This window comes from Oncorhynchus gorbuscha, unplaced genomic scaffold (assembly GCF_021184085.1).
Source record: "Oncorhynchus gorbuscha isolate QuinsamMale2020 ecotype Even-year unplaced genomic scaffold, OgorEven_v1.0 Un_scaffold_579, whole genome shotgun sequence".
NCBI lineage: Eukaryota > Metazoa > Chordata > Actinopteri > Salmoniformes > Salmonidae > Oncorhynchus > Oncorhynchus gorbuscha.
Genome location: NW_025745413.1, coordinates 441263 through 467323, shown reverse-complemented (window position 1 = coordinate 467323; position 26061 = coordinate 441263). Strand labels below are relative to the sequence as shown.

General features: G+C 37.1%; 11 non-coding genes across 11 annotated transcripts; all 11 read left to right on the top strand.

Moving 5' to 3' along the window:
* The first annotated feature begins 683 nt into the window (after positions 1 to 683).
* On the top strand, positions 684 to 756 carry trnar-ucg. Its single transcript has one exon. It is a non-coding gene; the product is annotated as a tRNA-Arg (tRNA).
* A 2231-nt stretch (positions 757 to 2987) lies between these two features.
* Positions 2988 to 3060, top strand: trnar-ucg. The gene has a single exon. It is a non-coding gene; the product is annotated as a tRNA-Arg (tRNA).
* Positions 3061 to 5748: 2688 nt separating this feature from the next.
* On the top strand, positions 5749 to 5821 carry trnaq-uug. Its single transcript has one exon. It is a non-coding gene; the product is annotated as a tRNA-Gln (tRNA).
* A 1002-nt stretch (positions 5822 to 6823) lies between these two features.
* Positions 6824 to 6896, top strand: trnaq-uug. The gene has a single exon. It is a non-coding gene; the product is annotated as a tRNA-Gln (tRNA).
* A 1614-nt stretch (positions 6897 to 8510) lies between these two features.
* trnar-ucg lies at positions 8511 to 8583 on the top strand. Its single transcript has one exon. It is a non-coding gene; the product is annotated as a tRNA-Arg (tRNA).
* Positions 8584 to 9850: 1267 nt separating this feature from the next.
* On the top strand, positions 9851 to 9923 carry trnar-ucg. The gene has a single exon. It is a non-coding gene; the product is annotated as a tRNA-Arg (tRNA).
* A 2607-nt stretch (positions 9924 to 12530) lies between these two features.
* Positions 12531 to 12603, top strand: trnaq-uug. The gene has a single exon. It is a non-coding gene; the product is annotated as a tRNA-Gln (tRNA).
* A 2327-nt stretch (positions 12604 to 14930) lies between these two features.
* On the top strand, positions 14931 to 15003 carry trnar-ucg. Its single transcript has one exon. It is a non-coding gene; the product is annotated as a tRNA-Arg (tRNA).
* A 1275-nt stretch (positions 15004 to 16278) lies between these two features.
* On the top strand, positions 16279 to 16351 carry trnar-ucg. The gene has a single exon. It is a non-coding gene; the product is annotated as a tRNA-Arg (tRNA).
* A 4099-nt stretch (positions 16352 to 20450) lies between these two features.
* trnar-ucg lies at positions 20451 to 20523 on the top strand. Its single transcript has one exon. It is a non-coding gene; the product is annotated as a tRNA-Arg (tRNA).
* A 3018-nt stretch (positions 20524 to 23541) lies between these two features.
* Positions 23542 to 23614, top strand: trnar-ucg. Its single transcript has one exon. It is a non-coding gene; the product is annotated as a tRNA-Arg (tRNA).
* Positions 23615 to 26061: the final 2447 nt, after the last annotated feature.

Here is a 26061-nt window from a genome sequence, read left to right as displayed (position 1 = left end):
GATGTCTATTGTTGCTAAGCATGTCTGTTTGATGTCATATCAGAGAATATGGAGTAGAAGGTGTTGCCTCGTGGATAAGGCGTCTTACTTCGAAACAGAAAATTGAGGTTTTGAAGCATTTTCGTGGTGTTTAATGTCATTAAATCAGCTAATATGGACATGTTTGCAATTTCCCGAAATAAGGGAAATCTTGTTGCTTTGAAAAGCTAAGACATTGTTATTCATATTTAATAATTGCAAGGCCTAATGGATAAGGCGTCTGACTTCTGCAAATCAGAAGATTGAGAAAAGGTCTCTTCTGACTTGTTAAATATCACTAGCTTTCCTCATTCGGACAGGTTCACAACTTTGATGTCTACTGTTGCATAGCAAAGTCTGTATGATGTCAAATAGGGTCGTTTAAATTCATTAGCTCAGCAAATTTGAACATATTTGCAATTTCCCTAAATAAGGCATTGGTCTTGTTGCTTTGAAAAGCTTGGACATTGTTGTTCAACTTTAATAATCTAAGACTGCAAGGCCTGAGAATTATTGTGTCTGAATCTGCATCGCAAGATTGAAGGAAAGAGTATCTTTGTACTTGTTAAAAATCCCTAGCTTTCCTCATTCGGACAGGTTCACAATTTGATGTCTATTGTTGCATAGCAAAGTCTCTATGATGTCAAATAGGTATGTATCACATAGACTGCGTGGCCTAATGGATAAGGCGTCTGACTTCGAATCAGAAGATTGAGGGTTTGAGTCCCTTTGTGGTCGTTTAATTTCATTAGCTCAGCTAATTTGAACATAATTGCAATTTCCCGAAATAAGACATTGGTCGTGTTGCTTTGAAAAGCTTGGACATTGTTGTTCAACTTTAATAATCTAAGACTGAAAGGCCTGAGAATTATTGTGTCTGAATCTGCATCGCAAGATTGAAGGAAAGAGTATCTTTGTACTTGTTAAAAATCCCTAGCTTTCCTCATTCGGACAGGTTCACAATTTGATGTCTATTGTTGCTAAGCAACGTCTGTTTGATGTCATATCAGAGAATATGGAGTAGAAGGTGTTGCCTCGTGGATAAGGCGTCTTACTTCGAAACAGAAAATTGAGGTTTTGAAGCATTTTCGTGGTCGTTTAATGTCATTAAATCAGCTAATATGGACATGTTTGCAATTTCCCGAAATAAGGGAAATCTTGTTGCTTTGAAAAGCTAAGACATTGTTATTCATCTTTAATAATCTAAGACTGCAAGGCCTGAGAATTATTGTGTCTGACTCTGCATCGCAAGATTGAAGGAAAAGGTCTCTTCTTACTTGTTAAATATCACTAGCTTTCCTCATTCGGACAGGTTCACAAGATTTGATGTCTACTGTTGCATAGCAAAGTCTGTATGATGTCAAATTCGTTTAATTTCAATTTCATTAGCTCAGCTAATTTGAACATGTTTGCAATTTCCCTAAATAAGGCATTGGTCTTGTTGCTTTGAAAAGCTTGGACATTGTTGTTCAACTTTAATAATCTAAGACTGCAAGGCCTGAGAATTATTGTGTCTGAATCTGCATCGCAAGATTGAAGGAAAGAGTATCTTTGTACTTGTTAAAAATCCCTAGCTTTCCTCATTCGGACAGGTTCACAATTTGATGTCTATTGTTGCATAGCAAAGTCTCTATGATGTCAAATAGGTATGTATCACATAGACTGCGTGGCCTAATGGATAAGGCGTCTGACTTCGAATCAGAAGATTGAGTATTTGAGTCCCTTCGTGGTTGTTTAATTTCATTAGCTCAGCAAATTTGAACATGTTTGCAATTTCCCTCAAATAAGGCATTGGTCTTGTTGCTTTGAAAAGCTTGGACATTGTTGTTCAACTTTAATAATCTAAGACTGAAAGGCCTGAGAATTATTGTGTCTGAATCTGCATCGCAAGATTGAAGGAAAGAGTATCTTTGTACTTGTTAAAAATCCCTAGCTTTCCTCATTCGGACAGGTTCACAATTTGATGTCTATTGTTGCATAGCAAAGTCTCTATGATGTCAAATAGGGATGTATCACATAGACTGCGTGGCCTAATGGATAAGGCGTCTGACTTCAAATCAGAAGATTGAGGGTTCGAGTCCCTTCGTGGTTGTTTAATTTCATTAGCTCAGCAAATTTGAACATGTTTGCAATTTCCCTCAATAGGGCATTGGTCTTGTTGCTTTGAAAAGCTTGGACATTGTTGTTCAACTTTAATAATCTAAGACTGAAAGGCCTGAGAAATATTGTGTCTGAATCTGCATTGCAAGATTGAAAGGAAAGAGTATCTTTGTACTTGTTAAAAATCCCTAGCTTTCCTCATTCGGACAGGTTCACAATTTGATGTCTATTGTTGCTAAGCAAAGTCTGTTTGATGTCATATCAGAGAATATGGAGTAGAAGGTGTTGCCTATAAGGCGTCTTCAAACAGAAAATTGAGGTTTTGAAGCATTTTCGTGGTCGTTTAATGTCATTAAATCAGCTAATATGGACATGTTTGCAATTTCCCGAAATAAGGGAAATCTTGTTGCTTTGAAAAGCTAAGACATTGTTATTCATCTTTAATAATCTAAGACTGCAAGGCCTGAGAATTATTGTGTCTGACTCTGCATAATTGAGGGATAAGGTCTCTGACTTGTTAAATTCACTAATCATTCGAAGGTTCACATTGATGTCTACTTGTCAAAAGTCCCTTCGATGTCAAATAGTTTAATTTCATTAGCTCAGCTAATTTGAACATGTTTGCAATTTCCCTAAATAAGGCATTGGTCTTGTTGCTTTGAAAAGCTTGGACATTGTTGTTCAACTTTAATAATCTAAGACTGCAAAGGCCTGAGAATTATTGTGTCTGAATCTGCATCGCAAGATTGAAGGAAAGAGTATCTTTGTACTTGTTAAAAATCCCTAGCTTTCCTCATTCGGACAGGTTCTTTGATGTCTATTGTTGCATAGCAAAGTCTCTATGATGTCAAATAGGTATGTATCACATAGACTGCGTGGCCTAATGGATAAGGCGTCTGACTTCGAATCAGAAGATTGAGGGTTCGAGTCCCTTCGTGGTTGTTTAATTTCATTAGCTCAGCAAATTTGAACATGTTTGCAATTTCCCTCAAATAAGGCATTGGTCTTGTTGCTTTGAAAAGCTTGGACATTGTTGTTCAACTTTAATAATCTAAGACTAAAAGGCCTGAGAATTATTGTGTCTGAATCTGCATCGCAAGATTGAAGGAAAGAGTATCTTTGTACTTGTTAAAAATCCCTAGCTTTCCTCATTCGGACAGGTTCACAATTTGATGTCTATTGTTGCATAGCAAAGTCTCTATGATGTCAAATAGGGATGTATCACATAGACTGCGTGGCCTAATGGATAAGGCGTCTGACTTCAATCAGAAGATTGAGGGTTCGAGTCCCTTCGTGGTTGTTTAATTTCATTAGCTCAGCAAATTTGAACATGTTTGCAATTTCCTCAAATAAGGCATTGGTCTTTTTGCTTTGAAAAGCTTGGACATTGTTGTTCAACTTTAATAATCTAAGACTGAAAGGCCTGAGAATTATTGTGTCTGAATCTGCATCGCAAGATTGAAGGAAAGAGTATCTTTGTACTTGTTAAAAATCCCTAGCTTTCCTCATTCGGACAGGTTCACAATTTGATGTCTATTGTTGCTAAGCATGTCTGTTTGATGTCATATCAGAGAATATGGAGTAGAAGGTGTTGCCTCAAGGCGTCTTACTTCAAAACAGAAAATTGAGGTTTTGAAGCATTTTCGTGGTCGTTTAATGTCATTAAATCAGCTAATATGGACATGTTTGCAATTTCCCGAAATAAGGGAAATCTTGTTGCTTTGAAAAGCTAAGACATTGTTATTCATCTTTAATAATTGCAAGGCCTGAGAATTATTGTGTCTGACTCTGCATCGCAAGATTGAGGGAAAAGGTCTCTTCTTACTTGTTAAATATCACTAGCTTTCCTCATTCGGACAGGTTCACAACTTTGATGTCTAGAAAATTGAGGGTTTCGATGTCAAATTCGGGTTTTTAATTTCATTAGCTCAGCTAATTCGTACATGTTTGCAATTTCCCTAAATAAGGCATTGGTCTTGTTGCTTTGAAAAGCTTGGACATTGTTGTTCAACTTTAATAATCTAAGACTGCAAGGCCTGAGAATTATTGTGTCTGAATCTGCATCGCAAGATTGAAGGAAAGAGTATCTTTGTACTTGTTAAAAATCCCTAGCTTTCCTCATTCGGACAGGTTCACAATTTGATGTCTATTGTTGCATAGCAAAGTCTCTATGATGTCAAATAGGGATGTATCACATAGACTGCGTGGCCTAATGGATAAGGCGTCTGACTTCAAATCAGAAGATTGAGGGTTCGAGTCCCTTCGTGGTTGTTTAATTTCATTAGCTCAGCAAATTTGAACATGTTTGCAATTTCCCTCAATAAGACATTGGTCTTGTTGCTTTGAAAAGCTTGGACATTGTTGTTCAACTTTAATAATCTAAGACTGAAAGGCCTGAGAAATATTGTGTCTGAATCTGCATCGCAAGATTGAAGGAAAGAGTATCTTTGTACTTGTTAAAAATCCCTAGCTTTCCTCATTCGGACAGGTTCACAATTTGATGTCTATTGTTGCATAGCAAAGTCTCTATGATGTCAAATAGGTATGTAATCACATAGACTGCGTGGCCTAATGGATAAGGCGTCTGACTTTGAATCAGAAGATTGAGTATTCGAGTCCCTTCGTGGTTGTTTAATTTCATTAGCTCAGCAAATTTGAACATGTTTGCAATTTCCCTCAATAGGGCATTGGTCTTGTTGCTTTGAAAAGCTTGGACATTGTTGTTCAACTTTAATAATCTAAGACTGAAGGCCTGAGAATTATTGTGTCTGAATCTGCATCGCAAGATTGAAGGAAAGAGTATCTTTGTACTTGTTAAAAATCCCTAGCTTTCCTCATTCGGACAGGTTCACAATTTGATGTCTATTGTTGCATAGCAAAGTCTCTATGATGTCAAATAGGTATGTAATCACATAGACTGCGTGGCCTAATGGATAAGGCGTCTGACTTCAAATCAGAAGATTGAGTATTCGAGTCCCTTCGTGGTTGTTTAATTTCATTAGCTCAGCAAATTTGAACATGTTTGCAATTTCCCTCAATAGGGCATTGATCTTGTTGCTTTGAAAAGCTTGGACATTGTTGTTCAACTTTAATAATCTAAGACTGAAAGGCCTGAGAATTATTGTGTCTGAATCTGCATCGCAAGATTGAAGGAAAGAGTATCTTTGTACTTGTTAAAAATCCCTAGCTTTCCTCATTCGGACAGGTTCACAATTTGATGTCTATTGTTGCATAGCAAAGTCTCTATGATGTCAAATAGGTATGTATCACATAGACTGCGTGGCCTAATGGATAAGGCGTCTGACTTCAATCAGAAGATTGAGGGTTTGAGTCCCTTCGTGGTCGTTTAATTTCATTAGCTCAGCTAATTTGAACATGTTTGCAATTTCCCTCAATAAGGCATTGGTCTTGTTGCTTTGAAAAGCTTGGACATTGTTGTTCAACTTTAATAATCTAAGACTGAAAGGCCTGAGAATTATTGTGTCTGAATCTGCATCGCAAGATTGAAGGAAAGAGTATCTTTGTACTTGTTAAAAATCCCTAGCTTTCCTCATTCGGACAGGTTCACAATTTGATGTCTATTGTTGCATAGCAAAGTCTCTATGATGTCAAATAGGTATGTATCACATAGACTGCGTGGCCTAATGGATAAGGCGTCTGACTTTGAATCAGAAGATTGAGGGTTTGAGTCCCTTCGTGGTTGTTTAATTCCATTAGCTCAGCAAATTTGAACATATTTGCAATTTCCCTGAAATAGGCATTGGTCTTGTTGCTTTGAAAAGCTTGGACATTGTTGTTCAACTTTAATAATCTAAGACTGAAAGGCCTGAGAAATATTGTGTCTGAATCTGCATCACAAGATTGAAGGAAATAGTATCTTTGTACTTGTTAAATATCACTAGCTTTCCTCATTCGGACAGGTTCACAATTTGATGTCTATTGTTGCATAGCAAAGTCTCTATGATGTCAAATAGGGATGTATCACATAGACTGCGTGGCCTAATGGATAAGGCGTCTGACTTCAAATCAGAAGATTGAGTATTTGAGTCCCTTCGTGGTTGTTTAATTTCATTAGCTCAGCAAATTTGAACATGTTTGCAATTTCCCGAAATAAGACATTGGTCTTGTTGCTTTGAAAAGCTTGGACATTGTTGTTCAACTTTAATAATCTAAGACTAAAAGGCCTGAGAATTATTGTGTCTGAATCTGCATCGCAAGATTGAAGGAAAGAGTATCTTTGTACTTGTTAAAAATCCCTAGCTTTCCTCATTCGGACAGGTTCACAATTTGATGTCTATTGTTGCATAGCAAAGTCTCTATGATGTCAAATAGGGATGTATCACATAGACTGCGTGGCCTAATGGATAAGGCGTCTGACTTCAAATCAGAAGATTGAGGGTTCGAGTCCCTTCGTGGTTGTTTAATTTCATTAGCTCAGCAAATTTGAACATGTTTGCAATTTCCCTCAATAGGGCATTGGTCTTGTTGCTTTGAAAAGCTTGGACATTGTTGTTCAACTTTAATAATCTAAGACTGAAAGGCCTGAGAATTATTGTGTCTGAATCTGCATCGCAAGATTGAAGGAAAGAGTATCTTTGTACTTGTTAAAAATCCCTAGCTTTCCTCATTCGGACAGGTTCACAATTTGATGTCTATTGTTGCATAGCAAAGTCTCTATGATGTCAAATAGGTATGTAATCACATAGACTGCGTGGCCTAATGGATAAGGCGTCTGACTTTGAATCAGAAGATTGAGGGTTCGAGTCCCTTCGTGGTTGTTTAATTTCATTAGCTCAGCTAATTTGAACATGTTTGCAATTTCCCTCAATAGGGCATTGGTCTTGTTGCTTTGAAAAGCTTGGACATTGTTGTTCAACTTTAATAATCTAAGACTGAAAGGCCTGAGAATTATTGTGTCTGAATCTGCATCGCAAGATTGAAGGAAAGAGTATCTTTGTACTTGTTAAAAATCCCTAGCTTTCCTCATTCGGACAGGTTCACAATTTGATGTCTATTGTTGCATAGCAAAGTCTCTATGATGTCAAATAGGTATGTATCACATAGACTGCGTGGCCTAATGGATAAGGCGTCTGACTTCAAATCAGAAGATTGAGGGTTTGAGTCCCTTCGTGGTTGTTTAATTTCATTAGCTCAGCTAATTTGAACATGTTTGCAATTTCCCTCAATAGGGCATTGGTCTTGTTGCTTTGAAAAGCTTGGACATTGTTGTTCAACTTTAATAATCTAAGACTGAAAGGCCTGAGAATTATTGTGTCTGAATCTGCATCGCAAGATTGAAGGAAAGAGTATCTTTGTACTTGTTAAAAATCCCTAGCTTTCCTCATTCGGACAGGTTCACAATTTGATGTCTATTGTTGCATAGCAAAGTCTCTATGATGTCAAATAGGGATGTATCACATAGACTGCGTGGCCTAATGGATAAGGCGTCTGACTTCAAATCAGAAGATTGAGGGTTCGAGTCCCTTCGTGGTTGTTTAATTTCATTAGCTCAGCTAATTTGAACATAATTGCAATTTCCCGAAATAAGACATTGGTCGTGTTGCTTTGAAAAGCTTGGACATTGTTGTTCAACTTTAATAATCTAAGACTAAAAGGCCTGATTGTGTCTGAATCTGCATCGCAAGATTGTCTTTGAAAAAGTCTTATGATGTCAAATGTTGTATCACATAGACTGCGTTAATGGATAAGGCGTCTGACTTCGAATCAGAAGCTTGATTGAGTCCCTGTGGTTGTTTAATTCCATTAGCTCAGCTTTGAACATGTTTGCAATTTCCCTCAATAGGGCATTGATCTTGTTGCTTTGAAAAGCTTGGACATTGTTGTTCAACTTTAATAATCTAAGACTAAAAGGCCTGAGAATTATTGTGTCTGAATCTGCATCGCAAGATTGAAGGAAAGAGTATCTTTGTACTTGTTAAAAATCCCTAGCTTTCCTCATTCGGACAGGTTCACAATTTGATGTCTATTGTTGCATAGCAAAGTCTCTATGATGTCAAATAGGGATGTATATCACATAGACTGCGTGGCCTAATGGATAAGGCGTCTGACTTCAATCAGAAGATTGAGTTTCAGTCCCTTCGTGGTTGTTTAATTTCATTAGCTCAGCAAATTTGAACATGTTTGCAATTTCCCTCAATAGGGCATTGGTCTTGTTGCTTTGAAAAGCTTGGACATTGTTGTTCAACTTTAATAATCTAAGACTAAAAGGCCTGAGAATTATTGTGTCTGAATCTGCATCGCAAGATTGAAGGAAAGAGTATCTTTGTACTTGTTAAAAATCCCTAGCTTTCCTCATTCGGACAGGTTCACAATTTGATGTCTATTGTTGCATAGCAAAGTCTCTATGATGTCAAATAGGTATGTATCACATAGACTGCGTGGCCTAATGGATAAGGCGTCTGACTTCGAATCAGAAGATTGAGGGTTTGAGTCCCTTTGTGGTTGTTTAATTTCATTAGCTCAGCAAATTTGAACATGTTTGCAATTTCCCTCAATAGGGCATTGATCTTGTTGCTTTGAAAAGCTTGGACATTGTTGTTCAACTTTAATAATCTAAGACTAAAAGGCCTGAGAATTATTGTGTCTGAATCTGCATCGCAAGATTGAAGGAAAGAGTATCTTTGTACTTGTTAAAAATCCCTAGCTTTCCTCATTCGGACAGGTTCACAATTTGATGTCTATTGTTGCATAGCAAAGTCTCTATGATGTCAAATAGGTATGTAATCACATAGACTGCGTGGCCTAATGGATAAGGCGTCTGACTTCAATCAGAAGATTGAGGGTTCGAGTCCCTTCGTGGTTGTTTAATTTCATTAGCTCAGCAAATTTGAACATATTTGCAATTTCCTGAAATAAGACATTGGTCTTGTTGCTTTGAAAAGCTTGGACATTGTTGTTCAACTTTAATAATCTAAGACTGAAAGGCCTGAGAAATATTGTGTCTGATTCGGCATCGCAAGATTGAGGACATAGTCTTTTGTACTTGTAAAATATCACTAGCTTTCCTCATTCGGATAGGTTCACAATTTGATGTCTATTGTTGCTAAGCAAAGTCTGTTTGATGTCATATCAGAGAATATGGAGTAGAAGGTGTTGCCTCGTGGATAAGGCGTCTTACTTCGAAACAGAAAATTGAGGTTTTGAAGCATTTTCGTGGTCGTTTAATGTCATTAAATCAGCTAATATGGACATGTTTGCAATTTCCCGAAATAAGGGAAATCTTGTTGAAAAGAAAAGCTAAGACATTGTTATTCATCTTTAATAATCTAATATTGCAAGGCCTGAGAATTATTGTGTCTGACTCTGCATCGCAAGATTGAGGGAAAAGGTCTTTCTTACTTGTTAAATATCACTAGCTTTCCTCATTCGGACAGGTTCACAACTTTGATGTGTACTTTGCAAGCAAAGTCTGTATGATGTCAAATAGGGTCATTTCATTAGCTCAGCTAATTCGTACATGTTTGCAATTTCCCTAAATAAGGCATTGGTCTTGTTGCTTTGAAAAGCTTGGACATTGTTGTTCAACTTTAATAATCTAAGACTGCAAGGCCTGAGAATTATTGTGTCTGAATCTGCATCGCAAGATTGAAGGAAAGAGTATCTTTGTACTTGTTAAAAATCCCTAGCTTTCCTCATTCGGACAGGTTCACAATTTGATGTCTATTGTTGCATAGCAAAGTCTCTATGATGTCAAATAGGTATGTATCACATAGACTGCGTGGCCTAATGGATAAGGCGTCTGACTTCGAATCAGAAGATTGAGGGTTCGAGTCCCTTCGTGGTTGTTTAATTCCATTAGCTCAGCAAATTTGAACATATTTGCAATTTCCCAAAATAAGACATCAGTCTTGTTGCTTTGAAAAGCTTGGACATTGTTGTTCAACTTTAATAATCTAAGACTAAAAGGCCTGAGAATTATTGTGTCTGAATCTGCATCGCAAGATTGAAGGAAAGAGTATCTTTGTACTTGTTAAAAATCCCTAGCTTTCCTCATTCGGACAGGTTCACAATTTGATGTCTATTGTTGCATAGCAAAGTCTCTATGATGTCAAATAGGGATGTATCACATAGACTGCGTGGCCTAATGGATAAGGCGTCTGACTTCAAATCAGAAGATTGAGGGTTTGAGTCCCTTCGTGGTCGTTTAATTTCATTAGCTCAGCAAATTTGAACATGTTTGCAATTTCCCTCAAATAAGGCATTGGTCTTGTTGCTTGAAAAGCTTGGACATTGTTGTTCAACTTTAATAATCTAAGACTGAAAGGCCTGAGAAATATTGTGTCTGATTCTGCATCGCAAGATTGAGGACATAGTCTTTTCGTACTTGTAAAATATCACTAGCTTTCCTCATTCGGATAGGTTCACAATTTGATGTCTATTGTTGCTAAGCAACGTCTGTTTGATGTCATATCAGAGAATATGGATTAGAAGGTGTTGCCTCGTGGATAAGGCGTCTTACTTCAAACAGAAAATTGAGGTTTTGAAGCATTTTCGTGGTCGTTTAATGTCATTAAATCAGCTAATATGGACATGTTTGCAATTTCCCGAAATAAGGGAAATTGGTCTTGTTGCTTTGAAAAGCTTGGACATTGTTATTCATCTTTAATAATCTAAGACTGAAAGGCCTGAGAATTATTGTGTCTGAATCTGCATCGCAAGATTGAAGGAAAGAGTCTCTTTGTACTTGTTAAAAATCACTAGCTTTCCTCATTCGGACAGGTTCACAATTTTGATGTCTATTGTTGCTATAGCAAAGTCTCTATGATGTCAAAGAGAATATGGATTAGATGTAATAAGGCACTTCGAAACAGAAAATTGAGGTTTTGGCCTAATGGATTAAATCAGCTAATTGGACATGTTTGCTTTCCCGAAATAAGGGAAATCTTGTTGCTTTGAAAAGCAAGAATTGATTGAAGGCCTGAGAATTATTGTGTCTGACTCTTCGCAAGATTGAGGGAAAAGGTCTCTTCTTACTTGTTTATCATAGCTTTCATTCGGACAGGTTCACAACTAGCTCTGTATGATGTCAAATTTGGGTCGTTTAATTTGATGTTAATTCGCAATTTTGCAATTTCCCTAAATAAGGCATTGGTCTTGTTGCTTTGAAAAGCTTGGACATTGTTGTTCAACTTTAATAATCTAAGACTGCAAGGCCTGAGAATTATTGTGTCTGAATCTGCATCGCAAGATTGAAGGAAAGAGTATCTTTGTACTTGTTAAAAATCCCTAGCTTTCCTCATTCGGACAGGTTCACAATTTGATGTCTATTGTTGCATAGCAAAGTCTCTATGATGTCAAATAGGTATGTAATCACATAGACTGCGTGGCCTAATGGATAAGGCGTCTGACTTCAAATCAGAAGATTGAGGGTTTGAGTCCCTTCGTGGTTGTTTAATTTCATTAGCTCAGCTAATTTGAACATAATTGCAATTTCCCGAAATAAGACATTGGTCGTGTTGCTTTGAAAAGCTTGGACATTGTTGTTCAACTTTAATAATCTAAGACTGAAAGGCCTGAGAATTATTGTGTCTGAATCTGCATCGCAAGATTGAAGGAAAGAGTATCTTTGTACTTGTTAAAAATCCCTAGCTTTCCTCATTCGGACAGGTTCACAATTTGATGTCTATTGTTGCATAGCAAAGTCTCTATGATGTCAAATAGGTATGTATCACATAGACTGCGTGGCCTAATGGATAAGGCGTCTGACTTCAAATCAGAAGATTGAGGGTTTGAGTCCCTTCGTGGTTGTTTAATTTCATTAGCTCAGCAAATTTGAACATGTTTGCAATTTCCCTCAATAGGGCATTGGTCTTGTTGCTTTGAAAAGCTTGGACATTGTTGTTCAACTTTAATAATCTAAGACTGAAAGGCCTGAGAATTATTGTGTCTGAATCTGCATCGCAAGATTGAAGGAAAGAGTATCTTTGTACTTGTTAAAAATCCCTAGCTTTCCTCATTCGGACAGGTTCACAATTTGATGTCTATTGTTGCATAGCAAAGTCTCTATGATGTCAAATAGGGATGTATCACATAGACTGCGTGGCCTAATGGATAAGGCGTCTGACTTCAAATCAGAAGATTGAGGGTTCGAGTCCCTTCGTGGTTGTTTAATTTCATTAGCTCAGCTAATTTGAACATAATTGCAATTTCCCGAAATAAGACATTGGTCGTGTTGCTTTGAAAAGCTTGGACATTGTTGTTCAACTTTAATAATCTAAGACTGAAAGGCCTGAGAATTATTGTGTCTGAATCTGCATCGCAAGATTGAAGGAAAGAGTATCTTTGTACTTGTTAAAAATCCCTAGCTTTCCTCATTCGGACAGGTTCACAATTTGATGTCTATTGTTGCATAGCAAAGTCTCTATGATGTCAAATAGGTATGTAATCACATAGACTGCGTGGCCTAATGGATAAGGCGTCTGACTTTGAATCAGAAGATTGAGGGTTCGAGTCCCTTCGTGGTTGTTTAATTTCATTAGCTCAGCTAATTTGAACATGTTTGCAATTTCCCTCAATAAGACATCAGTCTTGTTGCTTTGAAAAGCTTGGACATTGTTGTTCAACTTTAATAATCTAAGACTGAAAGGCCTGAGAATTATTGTGTCTGAATGCATCGCAAGATTGAAGGAAAGAGTATCTTTGTACTTGTTAAAAATCCTAGCTTTCCTCATTCGGACAGGTTCACAATTTGATGTCTATTGTTGCATAGCAAAGTCTCTATGATGTCAAATAGGTATGTATCACATAGACTGCGTGGCCTAATGGATAAGGCGTCTGACTTCAAATCAGAAGATTGAGGGTTCGAGTCCCTTCGTGGTTGTTTAATTTCATTAGCTCAGCAAATTTGAACATGTTTGCAATTTCCCTCAAATAAGGCATTGGTCTTGTTGCTTTGAAAAGCTTGGACATTGTTGTTCAACTTTAATAATCTAAGACTAAAGGCCTGAGAATTATTGTGTCTGAATCTGCATCGCAAGATTGAAGGAAAGAGTATCTTTGTACTTGTTAAAAATCCCTAGCTTTCCTCATTCGGACAGGTTCACAATTTGATGTCTATTGTTGCATAGCAAAGTCTCTATGATGTCAAATAGGTATGTAATCACATAGACTGCGTGGCCTAATGGATAAGGTGTCTGACTTCAAATCAGAAGATTGAGGGTTGAGTCCCTTCGTGGTTGTTTAATTTCATTAGCTCAGCAAATTTGAACATATTTGCAATTTCCCGAAATAAGGGCATTGGTCTTGTTGCTTTGAAAAGCTTGGACATTGTTGTTCAACTTTAATAATCTAAGACTAAAAGGCCTGAGAATTATTGTGTCTGAATCTGCATCGCAAGATCTGTCTATTGTTGCATAGCAAAGTCTCTATGATGTCAAATAGTATGTATCACATTGTGGCCTAAATAAGGCGTCTGACTTCTAGAAGCTTGAGGGTTTGAGTCCTTTGTGGTTGTTTAATTCATTAGCTCAGCAAATTTGAACATGTTTGCAATTTCCCTCAATAGGGCATTGATCTTGTTGCTTTGAAAAGCTGACATTGTTGTTCAACTTTAATAATCTAAGACTAAAAGGCCTGAGAATTATTGTGTCGAATCTGCAAAGAGTATCTTTGTACTTGTTAAAAATCCCTAGCTTTCCTCATTCGGACAGGTTCACAATTTGATGTCTATTGTTGCATAGCAAAGTCTCTATGATGTCAAATAGGGATGTATCACATAGACTGCGTGGCCTAATGGATAAGGCGTCTGACTTCAAATCAGAAGATTGAGGGTTTGAGTCCCTTCGTGGTTGTTTAATTTCATTAGCTCAGCAAATTTGAACATGTTTGCAATTTCCCTCAAATAAGGCATTGATCTTGTTGCTTTGAAAAGCTTGGACATTGTTGTTCAACTTTAATAATCTAAGACTGAAAGGCCTGAGAATTATTGTGTCTGAATCTGCATCGCAAGATTGAAGGAAAGAGTATCTTTGTACTTGTTAAAAATCCTAGCTTTCCTCATTCGGACAGGTTCACAATTTGATGTCTATTGTTGCATAGCAAAGTCTCTATGATGTCAAATAGGTATGTATCACATAGACTGCGTGGCCTAATGGATAAGGCGTCTGACTTCAAATCAGAAGATTGAGGGTTTGAGTCCCTTCGTGGTCGTTTAATTTCATTAGCTCAGCAAATTTGAACATGTTTGCAATTTCCCTCAAATAAGGGCATTGGTCGTGTTGCTTTGAAAAGCTTGGACATTGTTGTTCAACTTTAATAATCTAAGACTGAAAGGCCTGAGAATTATTGTGTCTGAATCTGCATCGCAAGATTGAAGGAAAGAGTATCTTTGTACTTGTTAAAAATCCCTAGCTTTCCTCATTCGGACAGGTTCACAATTTGATGTCTATTGTTGCATAGCAAAGTCTCTATGATGTCAAATAGGGATGTATCACATAGACTGCGTGGCCTAATGGATAAGGCGTCTGACTTCAAATCAGAAGATTGAGGGTTTGAGTCCCTTCGTGGTTGTTTAATTTCATTAGCTCAGCAAATTTGAACATGTTTGCAATTTCCCTCAATAAGGCATTGGTCTTGTTGCTTTGAAAAGCTTGGACATTGTTGTTCAACTTTAATAATCTAAGACTGAAAGGCCTGAGAATTATTGTGTCTGAATCTGCATCGCAAGATTGAAGGAAAGAGTATCTTTGTACTTGTTAAAAATCCTAGCTTTCCTCATTCGGACAGGTTCACAATTTGATGTCTATTGTTGCATAGCAAAGTCTCTATGATGTCAAATAGGTATGTATCACATAGACTGCGTGGCCTAATGGATAAGGCGTCTGACTTCGAATCAGAAGATTGAGGGTTCGAGTCCCTTCGTGGTTGTTTAATTTCATTAGCTCAGCAAATTTGAACATGTTTGCAATTTCCCGAAATAAGACATTGGTCTTGTTGCTTTGAAAAGCTTGGACATTGTTGTTCAACTTTAATAATCTAAGACTGAAAGGCCTGAGAAATATTGTGTCTGATTCGGCATCGCAAGATTGAGGGACATAGTCTTTTCGTACTTGTAAAATATCACTAGCTTTCCTCATTCGGATAGGTTTCACAATTTTGATGTCTATTGTTGCTAAGCAACGTCTGTTTGATGTCATATCAGAGAATATGGAGTAGAAGGTGTTGCCTCGTGGATAAGGCGTCTTACTTCGAAACAGAAAATTGAGGTTTTGAAGCATTTTCGTGGTCGTTTAATGTCATTAAATCAGCTAATATGGACATGTTTGCAATTTCCCTAAATAAGGGAAATCTTGTTGCTTTGAAAAGCTAAGACATTGTTATTCATCTTTAATAATCTAATATTGCAAGGCCTGAGAATTATTGTGTCTGACTCTGCATCGCAAGATTGAGGGAAAAGGTCTCTTCTTACTTGTTAAATATCACTAGCTTTCCTCATTCGGACAGGTTCACAACTTTGATGTCTACTGTTGCATAGCAAAGTCTGTATGATGTCAAATAGGGTCGTTTAATTTCATTAGCTCAGCTAATTCCATGTTTGCAATTTCCCTAAATAAGGCATTGGTCTTGTTGCTTTGAAAAGCTTGGACATTGTTGTTCAACTTTAATAATCTAAGACTGCAAGGCCTGAGAATTATTGTGTCTGAATCTGCATCGCAAGATTGAAGGAAAGAGTATCTTTGTACTTGTTAAAAATCCCTAGCTTTCCTCATTCGGACAGGTTCACAATTTGATGTCTATTGTTGCATAGCAAAGTCTCTATGATGTCAAATAGGGATGTATCACATAGACTGCGTGGCCTAATGGATAAGGCGTCTGACTTCAATCAGAAGATTGAGGGTTTGAGTCCCTTCGTGGTTGTTTAATTCCATTAGCTCAGCAAATTTGAACATATTTGCAATTTCCCAAAATAAGACATTGGTCTTGTTGCTTTGAAAAGCTTGGACATTGTTGTTCAACTTTCATAATCGAAGAATGCATGGCCTGAGAATTATTGTGTCTGAATCTGCATCGCAAGATTGAAGGAAAGAGTATCTTTGTACTTGTTAAAAATCACTAGCTTTCCTCATTCGGACAGGTTCACAATTTGATGTCTATTGTTGCATAGCAAAGTCTCTATGATGTCAAATAGGGATGTATCACATAGACTGCGTGGCCTAATGGATAAGGTGTCTGACTTCGAATCAGAAGATTGAGGGTTTGAGTCCCTTCGTGGTTGTTTAATTTCATTAGCTCAGCAAATTTGAACATTTTTGCAATTTCCCGAAATAAGGCATTGGTCTTGTTGCTTTGAAAAGCTTGGACATTTTTGTTCAACTTTAATAATCTAAGACTGAAAGGCCTGAGAAATATTGTGTCTGATTCGGCATCGCAAGATTGAGGGACATAGTCTTTTCGTACTTGTAAAATATCACTAGCTTTCCTCATTCGGATAGGTTCACAATTTTGATGTCTGTTGTTGCTAAGCAACGTCTGTTTGATGTCATATCAGAGAATATGGAGTAGAAGGTGTTGCCTCGTGGATAAGGCGTCTTACTTCGAAACAGAAAATTGAGGTTTTGAAGCATTTTCGTGGTGTAATGTCATTAAATCAGCTAATATGGACATGTTTGCAATTTCCCGAAATAAGGGAAATCTTGTTGCTTTGAAAAGCTAAGACATTGTTATTCATCTTTAATAATCTAATATTGCAAGGCCTGAGAATTATTGTGTCTGACTCTGCATCGCAAGATTGAGGGAAAAGGTCTCTTCTTACTTGTTAAATATCACTAGCTTTCCTCATTCCAGGTTCACAATTTGATGTCTACTGTTGCATAGCAAAGTCTGTATGATTGGTCGTTTAATTTCATTAGCTCAGCTAATGGATGTTTGCAATTTCCCTAAATAAGGCATTGGTTTGTTGCTTTGAAAAGCTTGGACATTGTTGTTCAACTTTAATAATCTAAGACTGCAAGGCCTGAGAATTATTGTGTCTGAATCTGCATCGCAAGATTGAAGGAAAGAGTATCTTTGTACTTGTTAAAAATCCCTAGCTTTCCTCATTCGGACAGGTTCACAATTTGATGTCTATTGTTGCATAGCAAAGTCTCTATGATGTCAAATAGGGATGTATCACATAGACTGCGTGGCCTAATGGATAAGGCGTCTGACTTCAAATCAGAAGATTGAGGGTTCGAGTCCCTTCGTGGTTGTTTAATTTCATTAGCTCAGCAAATTTGAACATTTTTGCAATTTCCCGAAATAAGGCGTTGGTCTTGTTACTTTGAAAAGCTTGGACATTTTTGTTCAACTTTAATAATCTAAGACTGAAAGGCCTGAGAAATATTGTGTCTGATTCTGCATCGCAAGATTGAGGGACATAGTCTTTTCGTACTTGTAAAATATCACTAGCTTTCCTCATTCGGATAGGTTCACAATTTTGATGTCTGTTGTTGCTAAGCAACGTCTGTTTGATGTCATATCAGAGAATATGGAGTAGAAGGTGTTGCCTCGTGGATAAGGCGTCTTACTTCGAAACAGAAAATTGAGGTTTTGAAGCATTTTCGTGGTCGTTTAATGTCATTAAATCAGCTAATATGGACATGTTTGCAATTTCCCTAAATAAGGCATTGGTCTTGTTGCTTTGAAAAGCTTGGACATTGTTGTTCAACTTTAATAATCTAAGACTGCAAGGCCTGAGAATTATTGTGTCTGAATCTGCATCGCAAGATTGAAGGAAAGGTATCTTTGTACTTGTTAAAAATCACTAGCTTTCCTCATTCGGACAGGTTCACAATTTGATGTCTATTGTTGCATAGCAAAGTCTCTATGATGTCAAATAGGGATGTATCACATAGACTGCGTGGCCTAATGGATAAGGCGTCTGACTTCAAATCAGAAGATTGAGGGTTACAGTCCCTTCGTGGTTGTTTAATTTCATTAGCTCAGCTAATTTGAACATGTTTGCAATTTCCTGAAATAAGGCATTGTCTTGTTGCTTTGAAAAGCTTGGACATTGTTTGTTCAAGATTGAGGGAAAAGGTCTCTTCTTTCTTGTTAAATATCACTGCTTTCCTCATTCGGACAGGTTCACAACTTTGATGTCTACTGTTGCATAGCAAAGTCTGTATGATGTCAAATTGTTTAAATTAGCTCAGCTAATTCGTACATTTTGCAATTTCCCTAAATAAGGCATTGGTCTTGTTGCTTTGAAAAGCTTGGACATTGTTATCACTTTTCCTCATTCGGACAGGTATCTGTTATGCTGGTGAATGAGGACCCAAAAGCATTTCAAAACAGAGTCTTTATTCCAGTCTTTAACAAAAACGATAATTGTAAAACAGGAAAACTTTTCGTCAGTAGATTTGGAAACGCGACTCACAGACTGAACAGGTCGCTTTCCTGAAGGCATTCAGTAGCTGACATAGACATGTGCTCAACGCAATATCTGAAGAAGGCAAAAACACGATGAACACAGCACAGCACACATTTGATTCTTTGGGGAGAACTGACAGAAGCAAAACAGAGGGATGAAATAGGGACTCTTTCCTCAGAGGGCAAAATAGGGAGACAGGTGTGAAATTGAGTAAATGAGGTGTTAGAGTCAATGAGGAACCTCATGGATAAGGCGTCTTACTTATGAAAAACAGACAGGTTCAAACTTTGATGTTTTTGCATAGCAAAGTTGTATGATGTCAAATAGGGTCGTTTAATTTCATTAGCTCAGCTAATTTGAACATGTTTGCAATTTCCTAAATAAGGCATTGGTCTTGTTGCTTTGAAAAGCTTGGACATTGTTGTTCAACTTTAATAATCTAAGACTGCAAGGCCTGAGAATTATTGTGTCTGAATCTGCATCGCAAGATTGAAGGAAAGAGTATCTTTGTACTTGTTAAAAATCACTAGCTTTCCTCATTCGGACAGGTTCACAATTTGATGTCTATTGTTGCATAGCAAAGTCTCTATAATGTCAAATAGTATCACATAGACTGCGTGGCCTAATGGATAAGGTGTCTGACTTTGAATCAGAAGATTGAGGGTTCGAGTCACTTCGTGGTTGTTTAATTTCATTAGCTCAGCAAATTTGAACATGTTTGCAATTTCCTGAAATAAGGCATTGGTCTTGTTGCTTTGAAAAGCTTGGACATTGTTGTTCAACTTTAATAATCTAAGACTGAAAGGCCTGAGAATTATTGTGTCTGAATCTGCATCGCAAGATTGAAGGAAAGAGTATCTTTGTACTTGTTAAAAATCACTAGCTTTCCTCATTCGGACAGGTTCACAATTTGATGTCTATTGTTGCATAGCAAAGTCTCTATGATGTCAAATAGGGATGTATCACATAGACTGCGTGGCCTAATGGATAAGGCGTCTGACTTCGAATCAGAAGATTGAGGGTTTTGAGTCCCTTCGTGGTTGTTTAATTTCATTAGCTCAGCAAATTTGAACATGTTTGCAATTTCCCGAAATAAGGCATTGGTCTTGTTGCTTTGAAAAGCTTGGACATTGTTGTTCAACTTTAATAATCTAAGACTGAAAGGCCTGAGAAATATTGTGTCTGATTCGGCATCGCAAGATTGAGGGACATAGTCTTTTCGTACTTGTAAAATATCACTAGCTTTCCTCATTCGGATAGGTTCACAATTTTGATGTCTGTTGTTGCTAAGCAACGTCTGTTTGATGTCATATCAGAGAATATGGAGTAGAAGGTGTTGCCTCGTGGATAAGGCGTCTTACTTCGAAACAGAAAATTGAGGTTTTGAAGCATTTTCGTGGTCGTTTAATGTCATTAAATCAGCTAATATGGACATGTTTGCAATTTCCCGAAATAAGGGAAATCTTGTTGCTTTGAAAAGCTAAGACATTGTTATTCATCTTTAATAATCTAATATTGCAAGGCCTGAGAATTATTGTGTCTGACTCTGCATCGCAAGATTGAGGGAAAAGGTCTCTTCTTACTTGTTAAATATCACTAGCTTTCCTCATTCGGACAGGTTCACAACTTTGATGTCTACTGTTGCATAGCAAAGTCTGTATGATGTCAAATAGGGTCGTTTAATTTCATTAGCTCAGCTAATTCGTACATGTTTGCAATTTCCCTAAATAAGGCATTGGTCTTGTTGCTTTGAAAAGCTTGGACATTGTTGTTCAACTTTAATAATCTAAGACTGCAAGGCCTGAGAATTATTGTGTCTGAATCTGCATCGCAAGATTGAAGGAAAGAGTATCTTTGTACTTGTTAAAAATCCCTAGCTTTCCTCATTCGGACAGGTTCACAATTTGATGTCTATTGTTGCATAGCAAAGTCTCTATGATGTCAAATAGGTATGTATCACATAGACTGCGTGGCCTAATGGATAAGGTGTCTGACTTCGAATCAGAAGATTGAGGGTTCGAGTCCCTTCGTGGTTGTTTAATTTCATTAGCTCAGCAAATTTGAACATATTTGCAATTTCCCGAAATAAGACATCGGTCTTGTTGTCAAATCAAATTGGACATTGTGTCTGACTCTGCATTTGAGGGAAAAGGTCTCTTCTTACTTGTTAAATATCAGAAGCTTTCCTCATTCGGACAGGTTCACAACTTTGTTCTACTGTTGCAAGCAAAGTTGTATGATGTCAAATAGGTCGTTTAATTTCATTAGCTCAGCTAATTTGAACATGTTTGCAATTTCCCTAAATAAGGCATTGGTCTTGTTGCTTTGAAAAGCTTGGACATTGTTGTTCAACTTTAATAATCTAAGACTGCAAGGCCTGAGAATTATTGTGTCTGAATCTGCATCGCAAGATTGAAGGAAAGAGTATCTTTGTACTTGTTAAAAATCACTAGCTTTCCTCATTCGGACAGGTTCACAATTTGATGTCTATTGTTGCATAGCAAAGTCTCTATAAAGTCAAATAGTATCACATAGACTGCGTGGCCTAATGGATAAGGTGTCTGACTTCGAATCAGAAGATTGAGGGTTTGAGTCACTTCGTGGTTGTTTAATTTCATTATCTCAGCAAATTTGAACATTTTTGCAATTTCCCGAAATAAGGCGTTGGTCTTGTTACTTTGAAAAGCTTGGACATTTTTGTTCAACTTTAATAATCTAAGACTGAAAGGCCTGAGAAATATTGTGTCTGATTCGGCATCGCAAGATTGAGGGACATAGTCTTTTCGTACTTGTAAAATATCACTAGCTTTCCTCATTCGGATAGGTTCACAATTTGATGTCTATTGTTGCTAAGCAACGTCTGTTTGATGTCATATCAGAGAATATGGAGTAGAAGGTGTTGCCTCGTGGATAAGGCGTCTTACTTCAAACAGAAAATTGAGGTTTTGAAGCATTTTCGTGGTCGTTTAATGTCATTAAATCAGCTAATATGGACATGTTTGCAATTTCCCTAAATAAGGCATTGGTCTTGTTGCTTTGAAAAGCTTGGACATTGTTGTTCAACTTTAATAATCTAAGACTGCAAGGCCTGAGAATTATTGTGTCTGAATCTGCATCGCAAGATTGAAGGAAAGAGTATCTTTTACTTGTTAAAAATCACTAGCTTTCCTCATTCGGACAGGTTCACAATTTGATGTCTATTGTTGCATAGCAAAGTCTCTATGATGTCAAATAGGGATGTATCAAATAGACTGCGTGGCCTAATGGATAAGGCGTCTGACTTCGAATCAGAAGATTGAGGGTTACAGTCCCTTCGTGGTTGTTTAATTTCATTAGCTCAGCTAATTTGAACATATATGCAATTTCCCGAAATAAGACATCGGTCTTGTTGCTTTGAAAAGCTTGGACATTGTGTCTGACTCTGCATCGCAAGATTGAGGGAAAAGGTCTCTTCTTACTTGTTAAATATCATCATTCGGACAGGTTCACAACTTTGATGTCTACTGTTGCATAGCAAAGTCTGTATGATGTCAAATAGGGTCGTTTAATTTTATTTGCTCAGCTATTATGGACATATTTGCAATTTCCCTAAATAAGGCATTGGTCTTGTTGCTTTGAAAAGCTTGGACATTGTTGTTCAACTTTAATAATCTAAGACTGCAAGGCCTGAGAATTATTGTGTCTGAATCTGCATCGCAAGATTGAAGGAAAGAGTATCTTTGTACTTGTTAAAAATCCCTAGCTTTCCTCATTCGGACAGGTTCACAATTTGATGTCTATTGTTGCATAGCAAAGTCTCTATGATGTCAAATAGGGATGTATCACATAGACTGCGTGGCCTAATGGATAAGGCGTCTGACTTCAAATCAGAAGATTGAGTGTTTGAGTCCCTTCGTGGTTGTTTAATTTCATTAGCTCAGCAAATTTGAACATGTTTGCAATTTCCTCAAATAAGGCATTGGTCTTGTTGCTTTGAAAAGCTTGGACATTGTTGTTCAACTTTAATAATCTAAGACTGAAAGGCCTGAGAAATATTGTGTCTGAATCTGCATCGCAAGATTGAGGACATAGTCTTTTCGTACTTGTAAAATATCACTAGCTTTCCTCATTCGGATATGTTCACAATTTTGATGTCTGTTGTTGCTAAGCAACGTCTGTATGATGTCAAATAGGGTCGTTTAATTTTATTTGCTCAGCTAATTCGTACATGTTTGCAATTTCCTGAAATAAGACATTGGTCTTGTTGCTTTGAAAAGCTTGGACATTATTGTTCAACTTTAATAATCTAAGACTGAAAGGCCTGAGAAATATTGTGTCTGATTCGGCATCGCAAGATTGAGGGACATAGTCTTTTCGTACTTGTAAAATATCACTAGCTTTCCTCATTCGGATATGTTCACAATTTTGATGTCTGTTGTTGCTAAGCAACGTCTGTTTGATGTCATGTCGGAGAATATGGAGTAGAGGTGTTGCCTCGTGGATAAGGCGTCTTACTTCAAACAGAAAATTGAGGTTTTGAAGCATTTTCGTGGTCGTTTAATGTCATTAAATCAGCTAATATTGGACATGTTTGCAATTTCCCGAAATAAGGTCTTGTTGCTTTGAAAAGCTAAGACATTGTTATTCATCTTTAATAATCTAATATTGCAAGGCCTGAAATTATTGTGTCTGATTCTGCATGTTGAGGGAAAAGGTCTCTTCTTACTTGTTAAATATCAAGCTTTCCTCATTCGAAGGTTCACAACTTTGATGTCTAGCATAGCAAAGTTGTATGATGTCAAATTTTAATTTCATTAGCTCAGCTAATTTGCATTTGAATTTCCTAAATAAGGTCTTGTTGCTTTGAAAAGCTTGGATTGTTGTTCAACTTTAATAATCTAAGACTGCAAGGCCTGAGAATTATTGTGTCTGAATCTGCATCGCAAGATTGAAGGAAAGAGTATCTTTGTACTTGTTAAAAATCACTAGCTTTCCTCATTCGGACAGGTTCACAATTTGATGTCTATTGTTGCATAGCAAAGTCTCTATGATGTCAAATAGGGATGTATCACATAGACTGCGTGGCCTAATGGATAAGGCGTCTGACTTCGAATCAGAAGATTGAGGGTTTGAGTCCCTTCGTGGTTGTTTAATTTCATTAGCTCAGCAAATTTGAACATGTTTGCAATTTCCTGAAATAAGGCATTGGTCTTGTTGCTTTGAAAAGCTTGGACATTTTGTTCAACTTTAATAATCTAAGACTGAAAGGCCTGAGAAATATTGTGTCTGATTCTGCATCGCAAGATTGAGGACATAGTCTTTTTGTACTTGTAAAATATCACTAGCTTTCCTCATTCGGATAGGTTCACAATTTTGATGTCTGTTGTTGCTAAGCAACGTCTGTTTGATGTCATATCAGAGAATATGGAGTAGAAGGTGTTGCCTCGTGGATAAGGCGTCTTACTTTGAAACAGAAAATTGAGGTTTTGAAGCATTTTCGTGGTCGTTTAATGTCATTAAATCAGCTAATATGGACATGTTTGCAATTTCCCTAAATAAGGATAAGCTTTGAAAAGCTTGGACATTGTTGTTCAACTTTAATAATCTAATATTGCAAGGCCTGAGAATTATTGTGTCTGAATCTGCATCGCAAGATTGAGGGAAAAGGTCTCTTCTTACTTGTTAAATATCACTAGCTTTCCTCATTCGGACAGGTTCACAAATTTGATGTCTACTGTTGCATAGCAAAGTCTCATGTCAAATAGGGTCTTTAATTTTATTTGCTTTGAACATGTTTGCAATTTCCTGAAATAAGGCATTGGTCTTGTTGCTTTGAAAAGCTTGGACATTTTGTTCAACTTTAATAATCTAAGACTGAAAGGCCTGAGAAATATTGTGTCTGATTCTGCATCGCAAGATTGAGGGACATAGTCTTTTCGTACTTGTAAAATATCACTAGCTTTCCTCATTCGGATAGGTTCACAATTTTGATGTCTGTTGTTGCTAAGCAACGTCTGTTTGATGTCATATCGGAGAATATGGAGTAGAAGGTGTTGCCTCGTGGATAAGGCGTCTTACTTCAAAACAGAAAATTGAGGTTTTGAAGCATTTTCGTGGTTTTAATGTCATTAAATCAGCTAATATGGACATGTTTGCAATTTCCTGAAATAAGGGAAATCTTGTTGCTTTGAAAAGCTAAGACATTGTTATTCATCTTTAATAATCTAATATTGCAAGGCCTGAGAATTATTGTGTCTGATTCTGCATCGCAAGATTGAGGGAAAAGGTCTCTTCTTACTTGTTAAATATCACTAGCTTTCCTCATTCGGACAGGTTCACAATTTGATGTCTATGTTGCAAGCAAAGTCTGTATGATGTCAAATAGGGTCGTTTAATTTCATTAGCTCAGCTAATTCGACATGTTGCAATTTCCCTAAATAAGGCATTGTTGCTTTGAAAAGCTTGGACATTGTTGTTCAACTTTAATAATCTAAGACTGCAAGGCCTGAGAATTATTGTGTCTGAATCTGCATCGCAAGATTGAAGGAAAGAGTATCTTTGTACTTGTTAAAAATCACTAGCTTTCCTCATTCGGACAGGTTCACAATTTGATGTCTATTGTTGCATAGCAAAGTCTCTATGATGTCAAAAAGGGCTGTAACATAGACTGCTTGGCCTAATGCATAAGGTGTCTGACTTTGAATCAGAAGATTGAGAGTTTGAGTCCCTTCGTGGTCGTTTAATTTCATTAGCTCAGCCAATTTGAAATTGTTTGCAATTTCCCGAAAAAAGTTACTGGTCTTGTTGCTTTGAAAAGCTTGGACGTTTTTGTTCAACTTTAATAATCTAAGACTGAAAGGCCTGAGAAATATTGTGTCTGATTCGGCATCGCAAGATTGAGGGACATAGTCTTTTCGTACTTGTAAAATATCACTAGCTTTCCTCATTCGGATAGGTTCACAATTTTGATGTCTGTTGTTGCTAAGCAACGTCTGTTTGATGTCATATCGGAGAATATGGAGTAGAAGGTGTTGCCTCGTGGATAAGGCGTCTTACTTCAAAACAGAAAATTGAGGTTTTGAAGCATTTTCGTGGTCGTTTAATGTCATTAAATCAGCTAATATGGACATGTTTGCAATTTCCCGAAATAAGGGAAATCTTGTTGCTTTGAAAAGCTAAGACATTGTTATTCATCTTTAATAATCTAATATTGCAAGGCCTGAGAATTATTGTGTCTGATTCTGCATCGCAAGATTGAGGGAAAAGGTCTCTTCTTACTTGTTAAATATCACTAGCTTTCCTCATTCGGACAGGTTCACAACTTTGATGTCTACTGTTGCATAGCAAAGTCTGTATGATGTCAAATAGGGTCGTTTAATTTTATTTACTCAGCTATTATGGACATATTTGCAATTTCCCTAAATAAGGCATTGGTCTTGTTGCTTTGAAAAGCTTGGACATTGTTGTTCAACTTTAATAATCTAAGACTGCAAGGCCTGAGAATTATTGTGTCTGAATCTGCATCGCAAGATTGAAGGAAAGAGTATCTTTGTACTTGTTAAAAATCACTAGCTTTCCTCATTCGGACAGGTTCA